We start from the raw sequence: 26,676 nt of genomic DNA on the forward strand, positions 1-26,676 counted from the left end.
GGGTTGGGATTCTTGCCTGACTCACCTAATCTTTATCAGCACTGCCTGAATTTTCCCATGACAGGTTCCATTACAGCTCCTAAGAGCAGCTTGCTCCCATCTTGTTATGAATTTCACTGTTTCATTTCTGGGTTTGGCAGGATTGGATGGGGAAGCACGTCAAGAATAACACTCCCAGGAGAACCCAGGAAATAGTATACACATATCCTGAATCTCTGTTGAATTCCAAAAGGATTTTTATTTAACAGGTTAGAAAAGTAGGGGACAAAGCTTTGATGGATTTTGTTGGATTTTGAGAGTTTGGGTAGAAGAAAAGTGGAAACAATACTAGAGAAGATACTGACTCAGACCCAGATTGATACTCAGCTGGGGTAAATTCTGTTGGCTTCTGGTATTTAATCTTCTTGAAAGACCTCTAATGAGATAAAACATAATGGGGACTAAAATACACAAAGCATTTATGACCGTCAGGTAAAAGGAGAGGGAGGGTCTCATTTAAAACCAATTTTAAAACCGGTAAAATCTTGTCTGTTTTTAATTTTGAAATCTGGTCCACCCAAATTGCATGCTCCTTTCCCTTTATCTGATTTTACCTCTGAATACTGACTCATATAGACACTGTGAGAGATTGCCTTGCTACTTCAGATTTCTAATTTACTTAAACATATTATGTCATTATCTTAATGTTTTATTTTACTTGTGGAATAATTTTCCACATGACATGTTTATCTTTTTCTATAGCAACCTCTGAAAGCAAACATAATAAAAAAACAAAACAAAACCCCTACGAATCATTTGAAAAGATTTACTGCCAAATAATTTTTGCAGAACTTTTCTTCTAGTAGATACTTAAACAAACAAAAATAATTCTATCTAAAAATAGATCTTGTTTCAATTTCAACAAGTTCAAAATTGTTTTCTTTTTGTCATGCTAAGAGTAAATGGCAGCAGTGAGCCTAGCATGTCTTTTAGTTATTTGAAAGAACAAAGAGACCATAGAACAAACTGTTTTAAACCGAAAGGGTGTGTGTAGACAAGACAGGGGCCCTAAATTGAAGCGTTGGGTTTTAAAAAATACTGCTTCAGTTTAGGGCTGATTAAACCCCTGTGTCATGCACATACCCCACTGACTTACCTGCCTCTCTGGAGAGGAGAGGAGGGCAAGCTGCCAGTCGGCAGAGTGGTCCCTGGGCTGTGGAGGGGGCTGGTGCTTCTCTTTGTGGCAGCTGTGCCCCACCCCCAGGTGGCCCCCACCCACAGGCAGCTGGCTCAAGTAGTCCTGGGGGCCACCACAGCCACATAGGGAAGCACTAGGCCCCTGCACAGCTCAGGTAGTCAGACAGGCTCCAGGGGGAGAGAATAAAAAAAGATCAGGCTTGCCACTTTTCTTGGGAGGAGCTGCTTTCCTGGGCTGCTGCCAGGTTGCCTGCAGGGCTGCTGCAGAGCTGTGGAGCTGCACAGAGACTGGTGCTTCACTCCATGGCTGTAGGGGCAGCAAACCAAAATCTCCTTGAAGGAGTTTTAGTTTGCTGTGCCCCAAGGCATTTAAGGCACATTATGCCACCAAATTTCCTACAGTGGCTGGAATTAATGAGCAGTACGCCACCGACTCGTGCAAACACCGACACCATTAAAGTAGTGCAAAGTATTTAGCCCACTTTAAAGTGTTATGCCCACATACCTCTCCTTTCGTCTACACATGGCCAAAGATAATCAAAGCATCTGAAGCTAAGTCATCAAAAATGTTTACTGAAGTTGCACCTCTATCATAGTTGTGTATAAGGTGCCAGTTTTGCATACACAGTACAGATTCTTGTCTAATGTTGGCCAATTTTGTCACTATTTTTGGAGAGGTTCTGCATTTGTATTTCTCTGTGAGGTTCTTACAGACTTATATAAGAGGTACAAGCATATGTCTGCAGGAAGAACTTCGTCAAAAATGTTTAAAACATATGACATTGCCTTTCAGAAGAGTTCAACAGCAAAGGTTTGGGTGTGATATTTTGGATACATCTTTAAGGGCCTGTTCCAAATTCTACTGAAGTAAATTAAAAGACTCTAAATGCTTTTATTGTGTTTTTTGGTTGGAACCTGGAGCGGTGGTCAGGGTGGGGGTTTGTTTTGGGGTTTTTTGCTGATTTAATTCCTTCTTAGCCACATACTTATGAGTAATCCATACTTTGCAATGCAGGTTTTAGAATCTACCCTTTCTCTTGTCATGTGTATCCCAATTATTAGGATAGGTAGATTATGGATGTTCTCTCTCTCTCTCTCTCGCTCACTCTCTCTCTCTTTCTTTTTCCTTCAGTGATTCTTACCAAAGTTGGAACTTTCTGTTTCCTGTTTTCCAGTTTGTTAGAATAGTGAATTGACTGGCCTAACTAAACTCACTGACCTCTGAATTCCATCTACCGTATTTACAAAAATCAATGTCTTTTGTTATGTTAACTCAGTTCTTCAGTCAAGAAAAAAAAGCTACAAGTTGAAAGATTGTGCTCAGCTAGGAAGTATAATGATACTGAAAGAGGCCTATAAAAGTATTTTGGCCATATAATAGTTTCTTTGGGCATCCAGAAATATTCTAAAATTAGTTGAAATATTGATCAACGTTTTCCTTTATAACTGGTGATCATCCACATTATTTCACAAACAGTTTTAATAAACTCAGATTAGCAGCAACTATGTCTTCTTGTGAGTTTCCTACCTCTCATATTGGATGTAGTTCTGGTAGAGTGAGGCGCTCTAGGATTGGATGCTGCCAAATAAGTCTTTTATCATTCCTAGCAAGTTATATGTATATTTTAAAGTTAATTATTTTTTTCCAGAGAAATCTGCCTGGAGATGTGACATTATGCAAATAACATGCCAGACTTAAGTGAAGGGCAATTTTGTACCTTACAGAAATCGTTTTTTTATACCGAACCCCATGAAAAAAACCCGTTACCTAAGTAACCCCCTAAGTTATCTAAGCCCCTCCCATCAGTCTTCTCTGTTGATTTAGTGAAACAAGTGTCCAGTCCTTTTTCCTCCACACCTTCTCTGCCTCTTCCTCTCTGATCTCTTCCTTGTTCAAGTCAATATAGTGTTTCAGTTCATGCAGCCCCAGCTCCAGGCACTCTCTCTCAGTGAATGCCAACCCCTTAAACAACAGTAATTTCTTACTTTCCATAAACTAGTTTTAACACAAGCTAATAATGTTCTTAATAAAATTTCTTCTGGTCCCTTTGGTATGATTCCATATAGTACCATCTCCCACACTAATGACAAGTTTATTTTGGTGACACTCAGAAAGCAGCAGACACTTTCCCACAACTGTTTTGCATATGTACATTCCCAAAACACGTCCCACTGTTTCTTTTTCCCTGCACCTCTCCCTTGGGCACCTTGATGAGCTTGTCAAGCCCCATCTGTGTTTCACTTCTCTCACTGGAAAGATATTTCTTACAACCATCCACGCTAGATCAGCATGTTCACCTTCTAGTTGTTTACCCATCACTGTTTCCCACACCTTCTTCACCTGTCCTTCTGTGATGTTTCCCACTGTCACCATCCTGTCTCTCTCCCTTATGGCTTTCATCAGTTTGTTATGATCCTTCAGGAACTCCAGCCCTACCTTCCCTATTTTATACCTCTTCTTGAATTCTTGTGTCCTAATGTAATGAATGAGTGGCTGCCATGCCCATGGACTCTTCAGAGAGATGTGATATACTCCCCATTTCCTCAAAATTACAGATGTGTGAAATCAGGTGATATACACTGCTTTTCCCTCTCCCTCCATTACCACCTTGCATATTGTGCTTACATATTTTGCATAGATGAACAATCCCAAGTCTGGCAGCCCCATCTCTCTTGCTTTGTACAGTTCAGCTTTAGCCAACTTTTCTCTTTTGGAATTCCAGAAAAACACAAATATTTTCCTCTGTACTTTCGCTATCTGCTGCCACATCAGTGGCAATACAATTCCCATATATAGAATAATTGGCAGTAGCACATTCTTAACTGCCACCATTTTTCTGGCAAAGGACAGTGTCCTTCTGGACTATAACCAAATTATTTGCTGTAGCCTTGCTGTGACCTTTTCTCATGCTGTATTACCTTCCACTTTGGCATCCATTGGGATCCCTCCAGTTTCCCCCTCCCAGTATCATGCTTTTCAATCTATTTAGTTCAGCCCCCATTGCTTCTCTGATGTGTGATACACTGATGTGTGTCTTAGCACCCTTACCATTGAAACTCTATCTCAAACTACTACATTTATATAATCCATATATTATACACATTTTACCTCATCCCCTCCTGGTAAATTTATTCCACTTATGATTTTATCTTTTTTTATTCTTTGTGAGAATGCCATCCAAAAATAGTAGTGGTGACAGAGGGCATCCTTGTCTCACCCCTGTATGGATTTTAAAGTCCCTGCTTAGGTGCCCATTAATTTGGATTTGACTCTCCACTTCTCTATATAATCACAGTAAGAATGCAAGGGGGTCATGGGGAAAAGGACTTGATAGTGGGTGTCTACTACAAACTGCCTCACCAGGGGACAAGCTGGACCTGGAATTCTCAGGTCAGCTCATGAAAACTGTAAAGTCAATGGGATGTGGTTGTCATGGGTGATCTAAACCACCCAGACATCTGCTGGGAGGAGCAGTCAGCCAGGTCTGACTGCTTATGTAGGTTCCTAGCCAGATCCAGGACCTCCACGTAACCCAGCCGGTGATAGTCCAACCAGGGGAAATGCCTTGCTGGACTTGGTCCTTGCCACAGGCGACAACCTGGTGAGGGGCCTGTGGGTACTTGACCACCTGGGTGACACTGATCATCGCCTGCTGGAATTTACTATCTAGTGCAGCGTGGTGAAAGCAAGTAGTAGGCAAAAGTCCTCAACTTCAGAAGGCTGACTTCAATGAACTAAAAAGATTAGTAGGAGAGGCATTGGGGTCTCAGAGCCTCAATGAGATGGGAGTCCAAGACAGGTGGTTGTTCCTCAAGGAGACGATCCTCTGAGCTCAAAGAGTCAGTCCCAATGAGCACCAAGTGGGGCAGGAGTACTAAAAAAACCCCATGGCTTGGCAAAGGCATCCAGGATTGCCTGAGGACAAAAAATGAGGCATACAAACAGTGGTAAGAAGTAAGGGGCTATCACCAAGGAGGATTATACTTCCATTGTTCATGACTGCAGGGAGGCTGTTAGGAAGGCCAAGGCAGAGATGGAGATAGGGCTAGCAACCAGAATTAAGGATAAAAAAAGTCCTTTTTCAAATACACAGGGAGTAAGAAGAAGGCACCAGGTAATGTGGATCCCCTACAGGACAGGCTTGGCAATCTGAAGATTGCAGCAAATAATAAGCTGACCTCTAATGAATTATTTGCCTCCATATTCCTGGACAGGGACCGGGACATTTCCCCCACTAGGATTATGGAAGGACCCAGGGGAGGCACCACCGTGCCTAGGGTCAAGGATGACCTAGTTAGGGAACTTTTTGGAGGGGCTGGACATGTTTAAATCAGTAGGTCGAGATGCTCTTCACCCAAGGGTGCTGAGGGAATTGGCGGGGGTCATAGCGGAGTCCCTGGCATGACTGTATGAGTGCTCATGGGGCTCTGGCCAGGTATGAGAGGATTGGAAAAAGTCCAATGTGTTCCCCATTTACAAGAAGGGGAGAAAGGAGGACCCCAGCAACTATAGGCCAGTCAGCCTAACCTTGGTCCTTGGGAAGACCTTTGAGAAAATCATCAAGGAGCACATCTGCAAGGACCCAGCAGGGGAGGTAATGCTCAGGGGCAACCAGCATGGGTTCTTTGAGGGCAGATCCTTCCTGACTAACCTGGTTTCCTTCTATGATCAGGTCACAAAGTCCCTGGATGAGGGCATCAAGGTGGATGTCATCTTCCTGGACTTTAAGAAGGTCTTTGACACTGTTTCCCACCACATTCTCTTAACAAAACTAGTTGACTGTGGCATTGATGCCTACACAGACAGATGGGTGGCAAATTGACTAGATGGTCACACCCAGAGAATGGTGGTGAATGGGTCATTTTCAACCTGGGGGGATGTGGGCAGTGGAGTCCCCCAGGGCTTGTTCCTGGAGCCTGTACTGTTCAACATCTTTATCAGTGATCTGGATATGGGTGTGGAAGGCTGTGTATAATGCTGTCCAAATTAGCTGACAACACCAAGATGTGGGGTGAGGTGGGCACACTGGAGGGGAGGGACAGAATCCAGCTAGATCTAGACAGGTTACAGAGGTGGGCAGATGAGAATAGGGTGGAATTCAACACAAACAAATGCAGGGTACTGCATCTAGGGAGAAGGAACCAGCAACACACTTATAGGCTGGGGAACACCCCTCTTGTCAAAGCAGTGGCAGAAAGGGATCTTGGAATCATTGTTAACTCCAGGATGAACATGAGCCCCCAATGCAAGGAAGTTGTCAGTAAGGCTAACTGCACCTTGTCGTACATCTACATATGCATCACAGCAGGTCCAGGGAGGTGACCAGGGAGGTAATCCTTCCCCTCTATGTGGCATTGGTCAGGCCGCAGTTGGATTACTGAGTCCAGTTCTGGGCACCGTACTTCAAGAGGGATGTGACTGGCATTGAGAGGGTCCAGAGGAGGGTCCCTCACATGGTCAGGGGGCAGCAGACCAGGGCCTATGAAGAGAGGCTGAAGGGCCTGAATCTATTCAGCCTCCACAAGTGAAGGCTGAGAGGAGATCTGGTGGCCATTTACAAACTCACAAGGGGGGACCAGAGGGAATTGGGTGAGGCTTTGTTCTCCTGGGCACCACCGGGGTTTCTAGGAATAGCAGCCACAAATTGTTAGAGGGAAGGTTCAGGCTGGACATCCGGGGACATTACTTTACAGTTAGGCCTGCCAGGCTCTGGAATGGACCCAAGAGAGGTGGTGCTCTATCCTACCTTGGGGTCTTCAACAGAAGGCTGGACAGATATTTGGCTGGGGTGTTATGACCCCAGCACTCATTCCTGCCTATGGCAGGGAGTCATACCTGATGATCTGTTTAGGTCCCTTCTGACCCTAAGCACTATGAACTGTGAATAACCTTATACAATACAGTATAAAAATTTATCTGGGAACCCCATTTTTCATAGCACCTCAAATATGTAAGTATGATCTAGTTTGTCATATGCTAAATCCAGTTTTTAAATCTAGTTTTTCTATAATTGTGTTTGTTTTCCTCTCTTGGATGTGGGACAGTGGATCTGTGATCACTCTGATCACTTTGTACATTCTTCTACCTGGTACTGCACATACTTGATCACCATGTATTTTCTTCTTAGAATGATAGAATCATTGAAAATTAGGGTTGGGAGGGACCACAGGAGGTCATCTAGTTGCTCAAAGCAGGGCCATCTCCAACTACATTGTCCCAGCCAAGGCTTTGTCTAGCTGGGTCTTAAAAACTTCCAAAGATGGGGATTCGACAATCTCTCTGGGTAACCTGTTCCAGTGTTTTACTCGCTCCTAGTGAGAAAATTCTTTGTACTATCTAACAAAAACTTTCCTTTCTGCAACTTGAGGCCATTGCTCCTTGTTCTGTCATCTGACACCAGTGAGAATAGTCTAGCAGCTCCATCCTCTTTTGAACCCCACTTCAGGTAGTTGAAGGCTGCTACTAAATCCCCTCTGTCTTCTCTTCCCAAGACTAAATAATCCCAGTTCCCTCAGCTTCTCCTCAGAAGTCATGTGCCCCAGCCTACTAAGTCACAGCCTCTTAACTTGTTCACCAGTATGGGTTGGGATACCGTATCGAAGGCCTTCCTGAAGTCTAAGTAAATGACATCAACCCCTACTCCTGCGTCCAGGTGTTTTGTAACCTGGTCATAAAAAGAGACTAGATTAGTCAGGCATGATCTACCTGCTATGAACCCGTGATGGTTTCCCTTCAGCATAATTTTTCCTGCCGGGCTCTCGCAAATAAGAGCCTTGATAATTTTTTCAAAGACTTTGCCTAGGATGGAGGTGAGACTGACTGGCCTATAGTTGCCTGGGTCTTCCTTCCTCCCCTTCTTGAAAATGGGGACCACATTGGCCCTTTTCCAGTCCTCTGGGACCTGGCCCATGCGCCATGTGTTCAAATATTCCCGCCAGTGGCTAAGCAGTGACATCAGCCAGTGCCTTCAGTACCCTCGGATGGAGCTCATTCGGGCCTGCCGACTTGAACGCATCTTTCCTCATTTGCTACACTGTTTTGGTTGTCCCTAGTATGTTATAAAACCCCAGTCCATCCTGATCTATCTTTAGTAAATCCATGTACATTTGAACTATAATCACTCTTCCGCTTGACTATTCCCCTGCTATGAACTTTATCCATTTAATCCCTCTCCCACATTTCTCTGCTTATTTCCAAAAGTTCTCCTACCTTTCTTTATCCCAGTAAGTCAATTCCCAAGTTTTTCAATTCAAGAAAGCAATGAGGCTGGTGAGATGCTCTGCCTGCACCTCCAAACAATACCTCTCCAGGAAATCATATCTGTTCATTGATCCTCTCTGCCTCCCATCATCAGTTAAAGTATCCTTTGTCCACAGCCTTCACTCTTCTCTAGCTTCTCTTGATACCTCTTCCATGTTTTCCCACCATGCCAATCCAGGTGGGCCAGCTTGCTGTCATGTTCCCTCCATCCTCTGCTTCTTGGATCTTCCCTTGCTGCTCTCACTTTGTCTCCCATTTTCCTCTGCTCCTGTCTTCCTTCTCACATCATCACTCTTGTTGCTGCCTCTGGCATTGCTCCTACTGCCACCTTCTTTGTTCCTTTCTTCTCCACCTTCTTTCACTCTCCTTCTGTCTCCAGTTCTTCATTTCCTCTCTTCAACGTTTCTTCCACCTCATGTTTAGTTGCCACTGCCATTGTTTAGAGATTTGGGTCTTCTTCCTCCACTCCTGACACCCAAAACTCTGTTGATCCCCTTCTCTGCCTTTCAGGTGTAGATGAGGCTTCCAGTGCTGATGGGAACCTACCACAAGGATAGGTTATTGCAGCCCATTTGAATAAGATATATGGTAGTGCCCATTGTGCTCAGCCTCTCTCAGCACTCTTTTAGGTCATGGTGAGCCACTACATTTAATACATTTCTACTTCCTCTTCTCTCCCACAACTAAGCTGTGCTTTTCTTCCCAATTTCCAATGATCCCTGTTTCTTTACCAGTCTTGTATTGCAGGTAAATATCAGAAAATGGGTTCCAAACAGCTTATCCAGTATCCCTCTACCACTTTTTCTCTCAGTCTGTCACATATTATCAGTATTATCAGTGCCTTCCATGAAGTTGCCCTGCACCACATCTACATATCAATTTTTGGAGGAGTCCAGGACTCATGACAAGAGTACCCAATTCCAGTCATAAGTGGTGGGCTAATTAGCATGTGAATCCTTTGTGGGGCAGGGTTATGAATTACACACACATACTTGACAGTGCTGAGCTATGAGGCCACCATAGCTTCAAACATTGTTGACTTTCAACTGCATTGTAAATCATGAGCCTTTTGGCTCTGGACTAATATCATGCATAGTTTGTACTCCATATAAGTATGTTTGTAGAATACATCTGCTAAAACTTTCATCAGTTTCAAATAAATAAATAAAATTCATCTGTCAGTATTTTCAAATTTGCCCCTCACTTCCATGCGCTCAGGGAGAGCAGGGTCTGACAGTAGGGGAGATGGGGAAGAGAAAGCAGGGAGATAGAAGTTGTAGGGGCAGAAGGCAAGGGCACCACCTGACTACCCTCCAGATTTATTTTCAATGCCGTAGCAGTGGAATGGGGCTAAAATCAAGGCAAGTCTCCAATAATTAGATTCTATACCTAGAAAATTATAATGAATTTATAAACTTTCCAAATATAAAATCTAATTGTGTGTGTGGGGGGGGGGGGGCATTTTATAATCAGGGTCATCCTATATTTGAATAAATCTGGTCTTTCAGAAAGTTTAGATTTTAGATAGAGAGCTCTTTAAAAATAATATTATGCTTTTATTTTATTATCTACCTTAGATAAATATTTTTATATTGTACAGTTCAATTCTAGTCCTTTAATGACTGTACATTCCTACTTTGGTTCTCAATTGGGATGGGACCATGCTGTTAACTGACAAGGCCCAGATCTTCCACAGATTGGCTGAACACTTCAGCACCATCCTCAATCGGACCTCCTCTGTCAACATGGATGCCATATGCAGGCTGCCTCAAATCACCATCAACACCTTACTTGCAGCTCCACCTACAATCACAGAAGTGCAAAAGGCCACACAACAAATATCTAGTGGCAAAGCTGCCGGAGCCAATGCAATTCTAGTGGAGGTCTACAAATCAGGTGGTCACGGCCTTACAGAGAAACTAGCCAAGATCTTCTGCAGATCTTCTGCAGTACATTCATTGAGTGAACTTTAGTTAAAGCACCCCTGCCACCATTTTGAAGCAGGGGATTCTGAACACACAAGATTCTGCAGGCATTTTAATTAGAGAGGCTCTCTACTCCCACCCCAGAGCATGTGTAAAGATTCCCAAATTTTCCAATGGAAACAAAGTGTTTCTGTCTGGCCTTCTTCCAGGTTGCCTAGCAGACAACAGAGAAGCTGAATCTTTTTGGGTCTGTAGCTCAGGGGCAGGCCCACTAGGTAGATTGCCCTATGGTTTAGGACCCCAGGCTACCTGGTGCAGAATTGAGGCTGGTGGCTCTGGAAGGACTAGAGCCTCTGGACTTTCTTGGCTCCTAACTTTAAATTTGGGTGCTTAGAAGCACAGGGAACAAAACTTGGCTCTCTGTTCCCTAGGGGTTGTTCACAGAGCCATCGCTCTCACAGTTCTTGGGTTCACTGCTTTGGCATGCATACCTGAATCAGACAAATTGGAGCTTTGAGTTTCTTGGCTTTATTTCATTTTCAAAAGGAAACATTTTAATTAAAGCAAATAGATTTTTTCAGATTTTTGGACCACTGGGAAATTTTAAATTTCTGTTTGTTCTGCACTAGAATAAACTTTCCGCTCAAACTTTGGAATATTTCCTATGCAATAGCAAAATCTGACTTTTGACCAATTCTATTAACATGTATAATATCACTGGCTCCTTTTCCCTTTGCTGCGTCTCAGTATATCTTGTGTATTTTTACATGCTCTTTGATTGAAACTGAAATAACTTTGTATTGAAAGGCTGCCAAAAAGCAAAAAAGGTCTAAAAAGGGGTTACAGGAAATTAAATAAATTCAGCCAACCTTGAAGAACACTTTATTCTAGACTGTGATATGCAAGTATGCCAGTCTGACAAAATGATATGTCAAGTTCTTGGTTATGAGCTAGTGTTATAAAAGTTTAAGAACATAGGACAGCATTTACAAATAAAGGCAGGAAATGAGAATTATGTGAGCATTGTGTGTTTTGGTCTCACAGTTTATGTATTAGTCAGAGTGAATAATACAGAAAATAATGGTAAAAGTTTAAAATTCAAGAAGAGTGGTTTCCATATCACGTATGTATTTAGAATGTGGATGGACTTTAAACACAATTTTTTTTTATGCACAGGTAGATAACAGAAACTTGCTTTTTTGCCATATATAAAAAATTTATTAACTCCGTTACTATAAGTCTTCAACATAAATGTAGTTAGATAATAGAAGCGTATGCAATGTGAGCAAAATCTGGTTGCTAGTTCCGGACACGTTTGATGTTATGATTTACTAGCAAATCAAAATTATTGTTTGTAATATAGATTTTATGTTTACACTGCAGTTATCTCAGTACTACAGATAGCTTTTCATTTCCTGTTCATCTGGCTCTATATAAAAAGTATTTCATGAAGACTTTTGCAAATGAAAGTGCTGAGTTTGGTTTAGCTGGTCCAAAATTACTTATTATTAGTAATTTGCTAGTATTTGGTTATTGCCTGCTATTTCTCAACGTATTCATAAACTCACAAGATCTACGCATGCTTATTTGACCCATAATATATTAAGGAAGTTTGATATTAGTTTTAAACAATTTTACTGACATCATAAGGGTCCAGGTCATGTGGACTCAGGTTCTGAATGTATACAGATGCACATAAATGTGTGAATATATAAATTGAAAATCTGAGTCTTTTGCTTAGATGGGTAGGAATGAGGTAAGGAAGAAAATATTGTAATTCCATTAATTTTTCATCTCTTTATTTCCTCCAATAAATCTGTATACTATTTCTGATGACAAATTTGCAACAACATGAATATAAGTAACATAAAAGGAAAATGCATTATAAATATAATAATTTGGGTTGAGAACTGTAAACTTATTTAAACATAAGCTTATGCGTCAGAAACTATTGATCAGTAAATTGCAAAGTGCCTTGATCAGGTTGTGCATCTTGGTATAAGCTCAACATGAATGTTTAGTAATAATATTTTGATTTATTTATAATATTGTGAAATATGAAATAAATGCCACAATATGTTTTGTTAAAATCACTCTTAACGGACCTCACTACATTTCTTTAATCTTAGAGCTTTTTGAGGAGTGGGACAAACTTCAAAATTTTAGTACACAACCATACAAGAAATCAATTTATAAATAAATATGTACGCGTATTAGGGGTGTGTGAAATGGACCGTATTCAATTTGGATTTGGGTTTGGCTCAAATCAGGAGACTGCGATTCAATTAATTGATTTGGATCACTGTGCCTATTTGATTTGGCCGAATCTGAATCTGAAGATTTGATGCTGATTCAGAGAATCAGATATTCAGCCATAGACACAGCTTTAAATATTTTTTCTACATGCCTCTAGGTACCAGGCACAGCTCATGAATGTTGAAATGGTGGGGTGGATGGAGCATCCCACAGGAGTGTGAAGGGCACCCCCGCATGCTCGGCGGCAGATCCAGAAGTGGACCAAAAGTACTTCTGGTCCACTTCCAGGTCCACTGCCCCCCACACACACACACTTCCCTGGCTCAGTGATTGGCCTCGGGGGGACCACCGGTGCTCCCCTGACCCAAGAGGCACCAGTTGCCAAGCCAGGGGGTGGGAGGGTTTCCCCCATGCACTCTGTAGCAGACCTGAAAGAGGACTGGAAGTGCTTCTGGGCCACTTCTAAGTCTGCCACCTAGCACTCTGGGGACCCCCCCCCCACACACTCCTGTTGGATGCTCCATCTACCCCGGCATCTCAGCGTTCATAAGCCTCCTGGTAACCTGAGATATATAGAAAAAACTTTTAAAGCTGTGCCTATGTCCGAATCATCGAATCTCTCCGAATCAATTCAGAAGGTTCCAATTCAATTTGGAGAGATTAAAGGGTCTCCTGATTTGATTTGGATTCAGAGATTCAGCTGCCGAATCGGGCCGAATTTCCGCCTAATCGAATCAGTGACTGAAACGTCGCACAGCCCTAATATGTATGTATATAAAATAAATATTTATGCTCAAACACACAGTAGTGGAGTAATCACATTAGAAGTATTATGTTTTTTATATAATGCAGTGCTGCTTGGCATAGCAAAGGAACAAGAGTCCCTTGGAAAGAAAACTATTTAAATGTTTTTACATGTGCTTATATCCTACCTGTTTGAGATTAAAGACTAATTGTTTCTGCAAACCTCCATCCTGATTTTAAAAAAAAAGAATTGCCATAAAATAATCAGATATCATAATTTATATAATGTGGCCTATATGACATGCACCAAGACTCTGAAACATCAGGCAGCAAATGGCACCATGGCATTTTTTGAGATCAATGTATAAAATAAGTGGAAGATGGGAAAACCCTAATAATGTTAAGAATAAAGTTTAATAGTGTGAAGCAAGTGCAAACTAATTACAAGCACATAGGTGATGCATAAAGGGGGCACGGGGGGGCACATGCCCCCCCCCCCCAAGATTGGACCTCATCGGCTGGGAAGTGGGGAGCAAGGAGCCGTGGCTGGTGCCCCCCTTGAGAAGCACCAGTAGCACTTCTGGTTTTGCCGCTAGTGCTTCTGGGGTTGGCTATCAGCTGCTAGGGGGCCCCCTCACCCCAGTTTGCGATTAGCTGCTGGTGCTCCCCCCGAGTCAGGAGGCACCAGTCACCCATGCACAAACATATACTGGTAATAATTATGCTCACTCCTTTTTGGTCTAAACTTGAAATCCTAATGCAGGCAAATTACCAGCTGACAGTGCTAAAAGCTTAAATGATTTAATATTGGATTATGGTTTCTAGCAGGCAAATCTTATTTTTCCTGTCTCTCTCATGAGCGTGCATGCACGCACACACACACACGCACGCACACACATTTGAAAACAAATTCTTAAAAATGAAACGCTGATGCTGTGCTTTTCATGTGCCTAATGCTTTATAATTTTAGCAGGCTCTAGCACATGGCCCTGTGACCATGGACATTTTTCTTCATGAACTGTATAGACAACTGGAAGGCAGCTGGAAGAGGCTTATTGCCAGTGCTTAATTGGAGGATTGCAATCGCTGCCTTATGAAGTCCTAACAGATGGGTTACAAAATCTTGTCAGCAAAATAAATGAAAAATAAGGCACGTTGCAGCATTCAATATTTTTATTAGCAATTCCTCAAAGTTGATCATGTAGATCAACCAAAAAGAGAGTGTAAAGTCTAAATGCAGGAAAGTGCAAAATCTATTATGCTTTATGGTTCAGATTGCTTGTCTGATGAAACCATAGATTTTTATTAGCAGTTTCATACTGAATCCTAAAAATAAAAATGTTTATTTCATAATATAATGACTGAATTTAAAAACCTTTAGTCTAGACTTCACTTGTTGTTTGTGGGTATATATTGTAACAAATTCACGAAGATTTCCTTATCTCACAAGTTTTCTTATATCTTTAGTTAAGTACTTGGTATGTTAAGAGGAGTGTGATAGTTGCATTATAAAAAACATAGAAAGATTTATTATCTGACCCAGAAAAATCAGAATTTAAATTTCACAAATGATGGAAGGAACCTGGAGTTTTCAGCAATAAAGTCTTGCGGTTACTCTTTCCACGAAAATCTTTGTGGATCTTGGGAGGTTTTTGTTGTACTAATGTCAGCATAGAAACAAGCACATTAAAAAACTAATCTGGGGACCATTATTAATTCACTTGTGGGTATCTTGGAAGAAGTGAGTTATTTTGACATGGATATAAAAGAGAAGGCAATGGGTTGGTAAACCAGATAAAAATTAATTTGAACATCGTTTTGGTTATACTTTTCCTAGAAAGAAATTGGAAAAAAAGAAAATTTATTGATAATTACATGGCAGATGTTTCTTTGGCTGGGGACCTACAGTTTAACGGTTTTGTTGTTTGCTTTATCTTTACTATTCTAATCAAGATACCAGCAAATGCAATGCAGGATAAAAAGGTTCATATTCGAGAAATATTTTGGATTTTTCAATGTTTCATAATGCTTAAGACCATCTTTGATGAAGTTTGACCTTTTGGTAAGCACACAAGTTTCACCTGGATATCTCATGGTAAATCCAAAGACTCTAGTTAGATTAGAACAGGGGTTGGTCGATTCAGCCTGCAGAGCAGTCCTTCTGAAGGATTTGTGTGGACCATGCACACACTTGTGCTGGGACCAGGTAACTTCTAGCAGTGCCTTCATTGCTGCCTCTTCTCCATGCTCCCTACTTCCCTACCTGTGGTTGTGGGCACAGCGTCCAGCCTGTGGGGAGCTGCACCAGAGCCAGGAGGTAGGGGAGGGGAGGGCACAAAAGAAACTGGAACCAGCAGCAGCAGTATACACATGGCTTGCAGCTGTTCAGCGCTGGTGCAGCTTGCCACGAGCTGGAAGCTGGGTCCGTATTGCAACTGTGAAGCGGGGGGCCGGGAGAAGCAGCAACAGTGGCATGAGTTCATCTCCTTACTACCTGGCCTTGGTGTGGGTGCAGGGAAAATCTCTCACTGCTGATGCTCCACCAAAGCCACCCTGCTCACGTTGGACCAGAGCCAGGTTGTTCTTAACCTGAAGTTTGTTAAATGTTTCTGGTTGCTGAACTGGTGCTTTTCAACCCTCAGTAAATGAAACTGTGTGTTAGAGGCAGAAAATAGGACAGACAGTAGTGTTACCAATAAACCAAGCTCTTGCAACAGCAAGAAACTGATTAGGTGAGATGTGCTCAAAAGAATCCAGCACAAAAATAATGAAATATAGGAAGCAAAGGAAAAACCCCAAAGTCCCTGCCAATCTGACCCTGGGGAAAATTCTCCCTGATCCTGGATCTAAAAACTTGAGTGCATGAACAAGACACCAACCAGGAATCTAAGGCTCCAAGTCAGATGACTAGTTCATTTTCTCCAGTGTCTTACCTATTTGTGCATCAAGGTAAAAAAATCCTTCCTGGGCCTGTCAGAGATATGGGTAAGTTCTGAAGTATGGGAATTGATTATAATAATTAACTTAATGTAGCAAGTGTTAACAAGCATATTGCAAGCAATCCTGCTCTTCCCAAGGGCTTATCTAGCCTCTTTCCATACTATATCCAGGAGCACTACTAAGAACTGTTGCCTGCCTACCTTCTTCAGTTTAAAGCATGTACAATCCCAGAAACGAGGCAGCATGTTCTATCTATTTTTCTTTTAGAGATTCTAAATTGCAGTGAGCTGATCATTTGCTCTGGCAACCAAATTCAACATCTAATTACTGTCAGAGTTAGGAAAACAAACATTATTTCAAGGTTGAGTTTGTCTTATTCAACTTCCCATCTTTCAGGTTTTTTTCACAGTACTTGAAACAAACCCAGTTAAATCTGAAATTACCCTTAGACAATCTATTTTGTTTTTGTTTTTATATCTGTAATAGCTAGATCTAGTAGAGGTTGGAATAGGAATATCAAAACATGAAGCTATTGGCTGTGTTCTCCTGTTTCCCCGCTTTACTGATCAGAGTCTTTTGGATAAACAAGTTTAGATTGTAGTTTTATTAGTCTAGTTCTAACTAGACTAATATAATCTACAGTCTAACTAGTCTAATAAAGCTGGTTTACCATGCTCGCCCAAGACCACAGCATGTTGAGCCGGGTCAGTGCAGCCCTGGCTGGCAGGGGACCTGGGGGTCATCCTGCCAGCCCCAGGCTGCTCTGATCTGGCTCAATGTACTGTGGAGGTACTGGCTGGGGCACGAGGGTGCTGCAGTGCAGAACTAGCCAGCAGGCAGCCCACACTCTGAATCACCCTTGTTCCTCAGCCAGCTGAGTCAGTTTCTACATTTGAGTTGCTGCACACGAAACAACTCCGCAGCAGGATAGTACTTGTATTTACAAGTACTCACCTGCTGCAGAGTTTATTAGTCTCCTGCAGCCTAATAAGGCCACAAACGTAGACTTTTATTGCAGAGCTAATTAGGCACTCCATGGTAAACATCTCATCTAGATGTGCCGTGTATATTTTAAGTGTGAGTGTGTACCTGTCAGGCAAAAAGCAACATTTTCCAATTAAGCAAAACTCAGAATATATGCAGAAATAATGACTAATCTTAACACATGCCATTTGCAGAAGCAGAGAGGTGAGCTGATTAGGTGAGATTAGCTCAAATTAATCCTTTGTGAAAAGGGGGGGAAAAAGCCATATATCTGAGAATTTTTTAATTCCACAATTTTCAGGTGTTCTCATAATATTTGAGACTGCAGTTGATCATAGTAAAAGGTATTTGATAAAGAAAACAAGCTATATCAGTGTTTCCCAACCTTTTCCAGCCCAGGGCACACTTACATTAATAGATTTTTCTCTGCAGCACACCTGTTAAGGCATTCCCCATCCTCATACGTATTGTAACTCATTGCCGTGGCAAAATTCTGTGGCACACCTGTTCATTTCTTACAGGACACTTCTGTGCCATGGCACACTGGTTGTGAAACACTGAGCGAGCAAACAGACTCTGTGTAGTTTGTGTTGAAGCTTTGTCTTTTCTTTAATTAGTTAGAACTCAGAATATATAGAAACATTTAGTGGTCCATTAAAATACTGCACATTAATAATTATAATTATGGCATCTTTGAAGATGGAAGATAAGAGTAAATTTACCACGTTAGCTGAATAGTTTTTATTCTTGGCTGTATCAGCTATTCACTGAGACTACAACTACACAATCGTCCGAACTTGATGACATAGCTGAAACTCTTCCACAAGGCCAAATTCTGTTCTCTGCATAGACTGAAGAAATCTAGCTGTGCGCAGAGAAGGTCTGTAGTGGCTGTAATTTTAAGTACAGAACTAACAAATGAAATGCAGAATTACCTGGACATAACAGCCATTTACCAGGACAGCTCTGCATCCAGCCATGATGCCTGTCATAAACCTCTTAAGTTGTGAAAGGATATAAAGGAAGCAAAACTTTCCAAACTTGGCTGCTCCAACAACCCTACAGTCCATCAGCCTATCCAACTATGCTTTTAGCTCAGCTAAGGTGTCTGTTTTTGCTTCCCTAATACACAGTTCAGTAAGGTGTAGGTACCTAGAGACCTCAAGGCTTTTGTTCTGACACCTTAGACTGAGGAAATAGTTCATGACAAGGAGCCATGAATAATCAACCCACCACAGACTGGACCCATACACAGCACAAAAAGGACAGCTCTTGGACTCTGCATCAAGCCACAGTCCTCTTTTGGACCTCTATATAAATAGTTTCTGTTTCCACACTGTCTCTGAGATGGCCTGAAAACAGGAACACTTACCTTATATAACATTAGTCCTGAAGAACAGTGTGCCATACTCAGGCTTAAAAACAACCTGGATATTATTGTATAACAGGCTGGTAAGGGGATGCCATTGTTGCTGTGGACAAAACAGAATACATACAGAAAGCTGAGAGACAACTTTCCAACTTTCCAGATTTTAAAAACTCCTGACAGAGGACCCCATGTCCCCATCCAATAGCTGAATTAGCTTTTGTGACCTCTTTGTTCCTGTGGGCTTATTGCTTGTTTGTCTCTCCCAGCACAGTTCCTCCTCCTCCCCATTCTCCCTCCCTACCTGCCATTTTACTCAAAGCACTCTCGCTGTTTAATACATTGCTCTGTGCATGTTCTTCCATAGCATCTGTTAAAGTGAGCTCAGGTTCATGAAAGCTTATGATATACATCTCTGATTTGGTTAGTCTATAAGGTTTAAATCTGTCCTGCCTTCTGCCTGACTTCAAGCTAACGTGGCTAACTATAGAGGTTACAGTGTTTGTTTGAAGGCCATAAACCTGTTCTTTGACTGTTGTTGTTGCTTAGTCTACATTGCTTTGGGTCTACTAGCTACCTGATAGAATACCCAATATTCCAGATGAGGACATTCCTGTGTGATGAAGAGTAACCTAAATTTTGAATATTGTGGCTATTGAGGTGAGCTGAAACTCATCTGGACAGTACTCTCTGCCCCATCTTCCTTAACTGAATGTAGGCATGGAAGGAGTGGGAAAGGGAGCCCTGGCTTTATTTCCCTGCAAGTGTAATAACCAGATGTAGCTGAGTGGGCTGAAATGAGATCAGCAAAAGAGATAAAATATGATTCCTAAAAATCTGCCATAATAAATCCTATCTTTCAATCCCAAATTTTCTGGGGAAACTATGCAGCGATTTTGGCTTCTACAGCAACTTTTAGGTTATGGCTATGCAGCAGGCTTACCATGTTCCAAAGTGGCATATGTAAGCACACTACAAGAAGCTGCAAAGAATTCTTCTTAAACCAGAAGCAGTATACTGCATTCACATAGTGCCTAGTTATACTAATTGGTATTCTCATCTGCAGTGCTATGTACCCTACTCCAAATGGCACATGAATGTGGCTACATAGCCTCTGGTTTTAGAAGCCTGCTCCAAGCAGTTTAGCATGGTAAGTTTACCAGGGAGACAGCCTTGGTAATGCCTGTACTCCAGTGCACTGTTAAAAGGTGTGGTAGGTGCCAGGCATGTATTAGAAGTAGGATTAGATATAGAACACACATTTTATTTAGGATAGAGAAGCAATTAGGTCATCAGATATCAGGTGATGATGCCTCAGTGCACTTTGACTCATTTTTGGAAAGAAGTTTCAAAGCAAGCTTGTTTTTATATGTGAATTTTAAACAGTTTTTTTCTGATTCAAGTTTGCCACATCTTGGCTTCCATCAGACATGGAAGCTTACTCAGGTGTTTTTAGAAAATGTTCCCTGTATGATCAGATTCTTAGATGGGGCATGAGAGACAGAACAGAATAGAGACAAGTATTGGTCTTTTGTGCCAGGGGTAGTATCCCATTCCAAGTTTTGCTCCTTGGAAAAAAAAATGAAGTTTGTTTCGTATTTAATAGTCTGCTCAAACGTTTTATAACAAGTTCTTCTGCCAGGTTGGCTCTGGATTTTTGGTTTCCTGCAAATACATCTGACTGAAAAAGCATTCTGTTAGCAGGTGCAATGAGCTTATTTTGCTTTGAACTATTAATAAAATCACACACATTTTAGATGTTAAAATGGATTCTGTTGGTTAAGAGATGTGCCTTTTCTGTATGAACCATTCTGAATAAATTTCCAGGTCAAAACAGGAAGTCCTTTGCGAAGCTGGAGTTAAGTTGCACATTCAATAAATAATATCAGAAAATAAACCTTATTCAAAATTGAGAGTAGAAAATTCTAATTAGTGTTAGACTAAAATGTACAAAAATGTGGTCTTTAAGGATTGTGATGTATTTTATTGTATTCTTACATAGTGATGTATTTTACTGTATTCAGGTGCCACTGCAGCCTGCATTTAGTCCTTGCCTATCTTTCTTGTTTCAATGCGGAGTTCTTCATCTGAGACTGTTAACTGTAATTACACGCTTATGCAAGTACTCTCCTACTTTACAGTGTAAACCAGGGGATATAATACGAGTTGAGGCCTATAGGCCACATATAGAGCCAGCTAACCTGTTCCTAATTTAGCTGCTTCTGAGGTCTCTGGACTCCCCCTTCCTTCTCTGTCTCATGCTGTTACCCCTGACAGCCCATCTTAGATGAAAGATGGCTATCTTGCATAGATCAAAGCAAATACATTATTTTACTTTTACAGTACATACAGTACATGCAAACATTTGCCATACTTAGTCTATGATCACACAGCTTGCTGTAAATCGTGTAATTGTAAATTGGGTGACATGTGTGCGCACATTCACCAGTGTTGCACAGGGAACCCAATCTACCCAATCAGTAACTCAGGGTAGAGGCAGGGGCTGGCAGGATTTGGCAGGGGGACTGGCATGTCCACAGGAGTGGGGAGCTTCTAGCGGGGGTTGATGGGCCTACAGTTGTCCATCCAGGGATGGATGGCTGAGGGGCAGGGTTGGAGGGGAAGGAAAAGCTCAGCCCTTGGGCTGGGGCAAGCAGTTGGGCTTTCCCAGTCCCAAAGCTGCATTCTGAATATGTTCAGTTATTTGGTAGATCAGGCTAACTCATTTCCAGCCTAACTTAGTGAATTTCCTCAAGTGAACTCTTCTTCCAAGGAAAGTGGTGCTGGCTCCTACCCTGGGGGTCTTTAAGAAGCGGCTCGATGCCTACCTGGCTGGGGTCACTTGAGCCCAGTTTTCTTCCTGCTCAGGCAGGGGGTCAGACTTGAAGATCTACAAGGTCCCTTCCGACCCTACTTCTATGATTCTATGAACTCATTTAGATTGGGCCAGCTATTTTTTGCCCAGAGCAGCAACATTTGTGCAGATCAACACTTAGTTCAACCAAACCCTAATTAAGATTTAGGACCTAACTAGGTTTAGGTCAATCTAAGTGTAATCTTTGAACATACCCTTTTTCTGCCATATATCATGTAAATACATTTTACAGTGGGCTTTTAAAGTAAGTGACTTCAAATCACTCTTGACATGTACAGAATCATTCATATTACTCAAAGATGTTATATATCTACTTCTACTTCTTTGTAGAAATGGATTGCATGGTACTAGCATTATAAGGAAAGCATGTAAGGACAGACAAAGACTATGAGACAGATTCTTGGCTCAATTTTGTCAGCCTCTGCGACTGCCTTAGATTGTTGCGCATCTTTGACCATTGTGAGCTTGCTTTATTGAGATGATGGCTCTGGCTAAAACTTATACATTGATTTGTAAAATAACGCTTTAAATTGTGTGTGTTGACTTTTTGGAAAAAAATGGAGACTTTTCTCTTAAGCTATGGAAAAACATATTACTTTAGAATGGCTTTCCTGTAAGTAGCCATTTTAAAGTACTTAAATACAATTTGAGTTAATTGATTTGATTTGAGTTAATCTAATACTTCTGAAAATGATGTGTTTTATGTGCTCTTCAAAGTGTTTTGTTCATATTTGTTATCCAAAGAGGCAAAAAGATATAATTTTAATTTATTTTTTAATTTAAATTTCAAGATCTGAAATAGGATCATGTTTGGGAATCATAGGGCTTTGAAATGGATGACTGCACTCTGCAATTTGCACTCTTCACTCTACAGTTTTTAAGATTTGGTATATGTGGGTTTTCAGATAATGCCATTTCTCCTTTTGGAACATTTCATTGCATTAGTACTGCATGCTTTCTCTGAGAAGTGTTCCCAGTCAATTCAGTCAAAGGCCCTTTTTCGGTATTTAGTCAGTGTCATGTGGAGTGAGTATATTTGATAGATTGCACATTATCACACATGCTTGTTCAGTCACTAATTGGGCCAGATAAAAAGCTCAAAAAGATGAGTCTTAAAGGTTGGAATGTTTTTATAATCTCTATTTAAATAGGCACAAACGTATAACCTGAACATTGATTAAGTGACTTGCTCCCACTTTGGTATAATGCCATGGTTACATCAGCCAAGCTGTGCAGGAGAAGACCTGACTCAGTGGTGCTATTGAATACTTTGCATAGCTGAGGCATTGTGTCTCTTTGTGGTTTATGGAAATTGATAATCTGTCCAGACCTGTTGCCTTTTTTAAATGGCTAGGTGACTTACTTCGACATGTATATGCCTCCAAACTATTGCTAAATCTTCACTGTTTGGCAAATATCAAATCTGTTGGTTAATTATTTTTATATATGGCTAAACTATTCAGGATCTTATAATCTGCCATAAATCCAATGTTATTGTATTTCTATTGTTTTACCGAGGCCTATTTTTTTCTGTTCTGATGCCTTCTATAAGCTTGTATATGCCCTCTGTGAGCATGTCAATGAAAATTTTTCACGTGTAACTGATGGTAGAATTTTACCTTGACTAACCCTAACAGTTACCCACTGACATACTGTGCAGGGATCAGGGAACCTGTTTGATCCCTCCAGGAAAGAAAGCACAATAACGAAAAATGGATTAATGGGGTCCTGCCTTCATATCGGTCAATGGAATAAAGAAAGTAATCCAAGCCACCATCAAGGACTACATCTAGTAAAAACCCCTGTGTATGCTGAATAGATATAGGTAATTTTGTGCTTCTAGGACTTAAATCTTTCCAGGTACCTCCATACTCCTTATACAGGGATTTATACATTCTATCATTAAGGAAATATTTAATCCAATTTTTTTGGATGGAGAAAGAGATGCAAAATGGTCGAGCAATTTCCCCATGATCATACAGTAAATGTATTTATGTTTCCAAATGGATATGATTCTATGCAATTATTTAGTGCTAATGCAATGTGAAGATTGAAAAGGAAAGTCAGGAAATGCAATGTTATGGCTGGGGTTTAAGTTTAAGCCTGCCCAAATATAGGCTTACTTTATTTTTAAAAAAAATGTCAAATAGCACACATGAAAATTCTGCTGCAGTTAAGCAGCATTATACACAGTCATTTCAAGCAAAAAACACAGTCTCTCAGTGACTGATGCGTGGGTCAAGAAATCCAAGAATCAATCAATCAGTTTATTACTTTTTCTTACATTTAAATTTTAAAAATGAATGCACCAACTGGTTTATGGATTTCTTGACCCACACTTCAGTTACTGTTTGAAAAAATCTATATTCTTAATTCAGAGACTGTGTTTATATATTGTGATGCAATAAAGGTTGATTATATAATACAATATCTTATTCCACTATTTTGTTTGGGAATCAGTTAGTTCATCCTTTAAGTTGACTTTTCTGGGGATAGAACATTGCATTAGATTAATTAGATCAATTATTTCTCAATTTTTTGAGCCTGATAAACACTTTTTTTTTAAAACCTGTATTCTAGTTAGACAATTGGTCAGTATTGCAAAATAGGCTAAGTAAACCTTTGTTAAGTCAGTTCAAGTTTTATGCAAATACTCTAATAATGAAACAGGTTACACAACTTGGCATGCATGTTTCTTTGAATGATTGGTGCCTGGAAAAATTTAGACCATTTAGTATTTATAAGGAATAATTTCAATGATGTATTCACCTTCTTACAAGAGCATAGCTAATTTTTTTGAATGGTTCTTTACTATTTCAAATTTACAAAACTTTGAAAATTAGATATTTTTCCATGACAATTAATTTAAAATATGTTTTAGTATATTTACATGAGGAAAATGTCATAGAACCCATTTTGTTTAAACATTAATGATCTTGAATTTTAGCAAAGCAGTCGGCAAAAGAGGAAGTAGAATTGTAATGTAGAAGAAAGAATCAATTCTGAGGGCCATGGTATCTTGAATTTCATTCCGAACTCTGCTACTAAGGAGTCACAAGGGCTGCATATAGACATTTCGGAAGGTTAGATCAAGTTAAAAATGACCACCAGATCCAAGGCAAGATTGGATGGGAGGGCTAGTGGGGAGGTTCAGGGGTGGAGGGGAGCAAGCAGACTCCAGGGGGAGGATGGGGAGATCCACTGGGGGAGCTTGGGGTAGGCAGGGTCTGCAGCAGGGATCCGATTTTTTTTTTTGAGAGAGACATATCAATTTCCACAACACTTTTGTGGGGAAAGATTTTTAGGTTGGAGAAGAAATTTGGGGAAAGAACTTGACTAACCTGGTGTCTAGGGCTCTGGTTTGAACTGTAAGGCTCAAATCCCTGCTCTAATTCAGAATGACCTGGAATGAAAATCTGCTCTGAGTCATTCTGAGTAGAAGGGGCAAAAATATCAAGCAATTTAAAGCACATTTACTGTTCTCAAAATAATATAGTCTCTTCTTAGCTCTGGTGAGCTTCTCTTTTATTAAATGAATAAAATCTTCATATTTTTTCAACACTAGTTAATACAATCTACAGTCCTGTAATGTAGAAATCCTTTCAAATGACTTTCCCAGGATAGCATTTGTAATTTTATTTACTAGTTGCCAGCTCTTCTGTGCTTTATTTTTTCAATGACAACAGGCAACCCTTCATAACAGAGGTCTGTACATTTTTTGCTGCATAGATCTAGAGTCAACACACTGCAGAAGCCGTGATCGATGGCTGTTATTAATCTCTGTTTGTTCAGCAGTTTTTCCCTTGGTCCTAAGATAGAATTTCATATGATGCCACACCAACTGTGTAGCAATGAGATTAGGTGACTGGAAAGTAAACATTGGTGAACTATGATCAACAAAGTTTAAATTAGATCACTTGTAAGGAAGGGAAGAGGGTACAGAGGGAAAAGAAGCAGAAAAGATGAATGGCCTTGAACTGACTGTGCTGTTTACTTATTCTCTGGGGTCCTTTAGAGGACATATGTGCAGAAGAGTTTCAGGCCTTTTAGTTAGGTCTGAACCCTATGGGTGTGTCCAGATGAGTGTGGACATTTGTTTCCCCGAGGACAAGTAGCAGTAGCGCACCTTGGGCTGCTGCTGGTTGTTCCTGGGGACTGCCCATACCATGTTCACTCTGGTACATGGCAGGGTACCCCAGGTAGGGTAAGGGAGGCTGGGGCCATGAACTGTGTTGGCCCCAGCAGCCTTACCTAGGGTTCTCGCGGCCTCCCAGGGCTGCAGCCATGTCAGCAAGCCTGGCCGTCAGCTGGAGTATGGCTCTAGCCAGCCAGGCTCCAATTTTGGCCAGTGCATGCTGCCGCCATATGCACCGCCCTGCTTTTTGGGAGGGCATGTATTTTTTTTACCCCAGGATCTCCTCAGGTCAGCCCTGCCACAAACACACACATTGTGAGGTAGCAGTGCGGGGAATGTCTGCATGTGTGATGTGTGGCACCACAGATGGGTTTGTGGTGCCACATACTGCATGTCCACACTCGTCTGGATGAAGCCTACACGTGTTGATTTTGTGAAGGTATTTGGAGAAGTAAATTGGCATGTAAGGCACAAAGGATTTTTTTTTTGTGAGTGATTGTAAGTGACTGTTCTGTGTTGTATATCTGAAGCCATATCCTTGCAGAGATACTTCATGTGCTTAGAATGTAAAAGTTATGTATTGCTGCAACAAATATTATTTCAAGGATTATGTAGATTATTTTTGTCATGGCTTGTGAATTCAGCCCTCAGTGAAGCTTTACATTGAAAGTAATACATTGCAAAAATTAAATTGTAAAGAGACAGCTATGAGGGAAATGCGGTCAAGAATATGCATCTCTTTTTCCTAGAGCCCACTTTTCTCCTCCGCAGTACAAAAATAGAGGATTGTTACAATTGCAGGCTTTTCAATTTGATACTGTACTTATAGCATTTCAAGTACCTGGGCCTAGTGTAAAATAACACTCTAGAGATGTTTTTTGATTAAAGACTAGAGAGCTCTGGGCACATAAATTATTTTCTTCAGATAATGCTAATCAATACTTTTCTAAATCCTCCAGTTATATGATTCAGGACTCTCTCTGTCTCCTGGATTATAAAACAGTGCCAGATGCA

At 41.0% G+C, this 26,676-nt stretch overlaps 1 long non-coding RNA gene across 1 annotated transcript in view; it reads left to right on the plus strand.

Annotated features, from left to right (window-relative positions):
• Positions 1 to 23,908, plus strand: part of LOC132250654 (uncharacterized) — a 199,075-nt gene extending 175,167 nt beyond the window's left edge. The window contains exon 4 of the long non-coding RNA XR_009462257.1: positions 23,165 to 23,908. This is a non-coding gene — a long non-coding RNA (uncharacterized LOC132250654). The remainder of the gene's footprint in view (positions 1 to 23,164) is intronic.
• Positions 23,909 to 26,676: the final 2,768 nt, after the last annotated feature.

Source organism: Alligator mississippiensis, chromosome 5 (genome assembly GCF_030867095.1).
Source record: "Alligator mississippiensis isolate rAllMis1 chromosome 5, rAllMis1, whole genome shotgun sequence".
NCBI lineage: Eukaryota > Metazoa > Chordata > Crocodylia > Alligatoridae > Alligator > Alligator mississippiensis.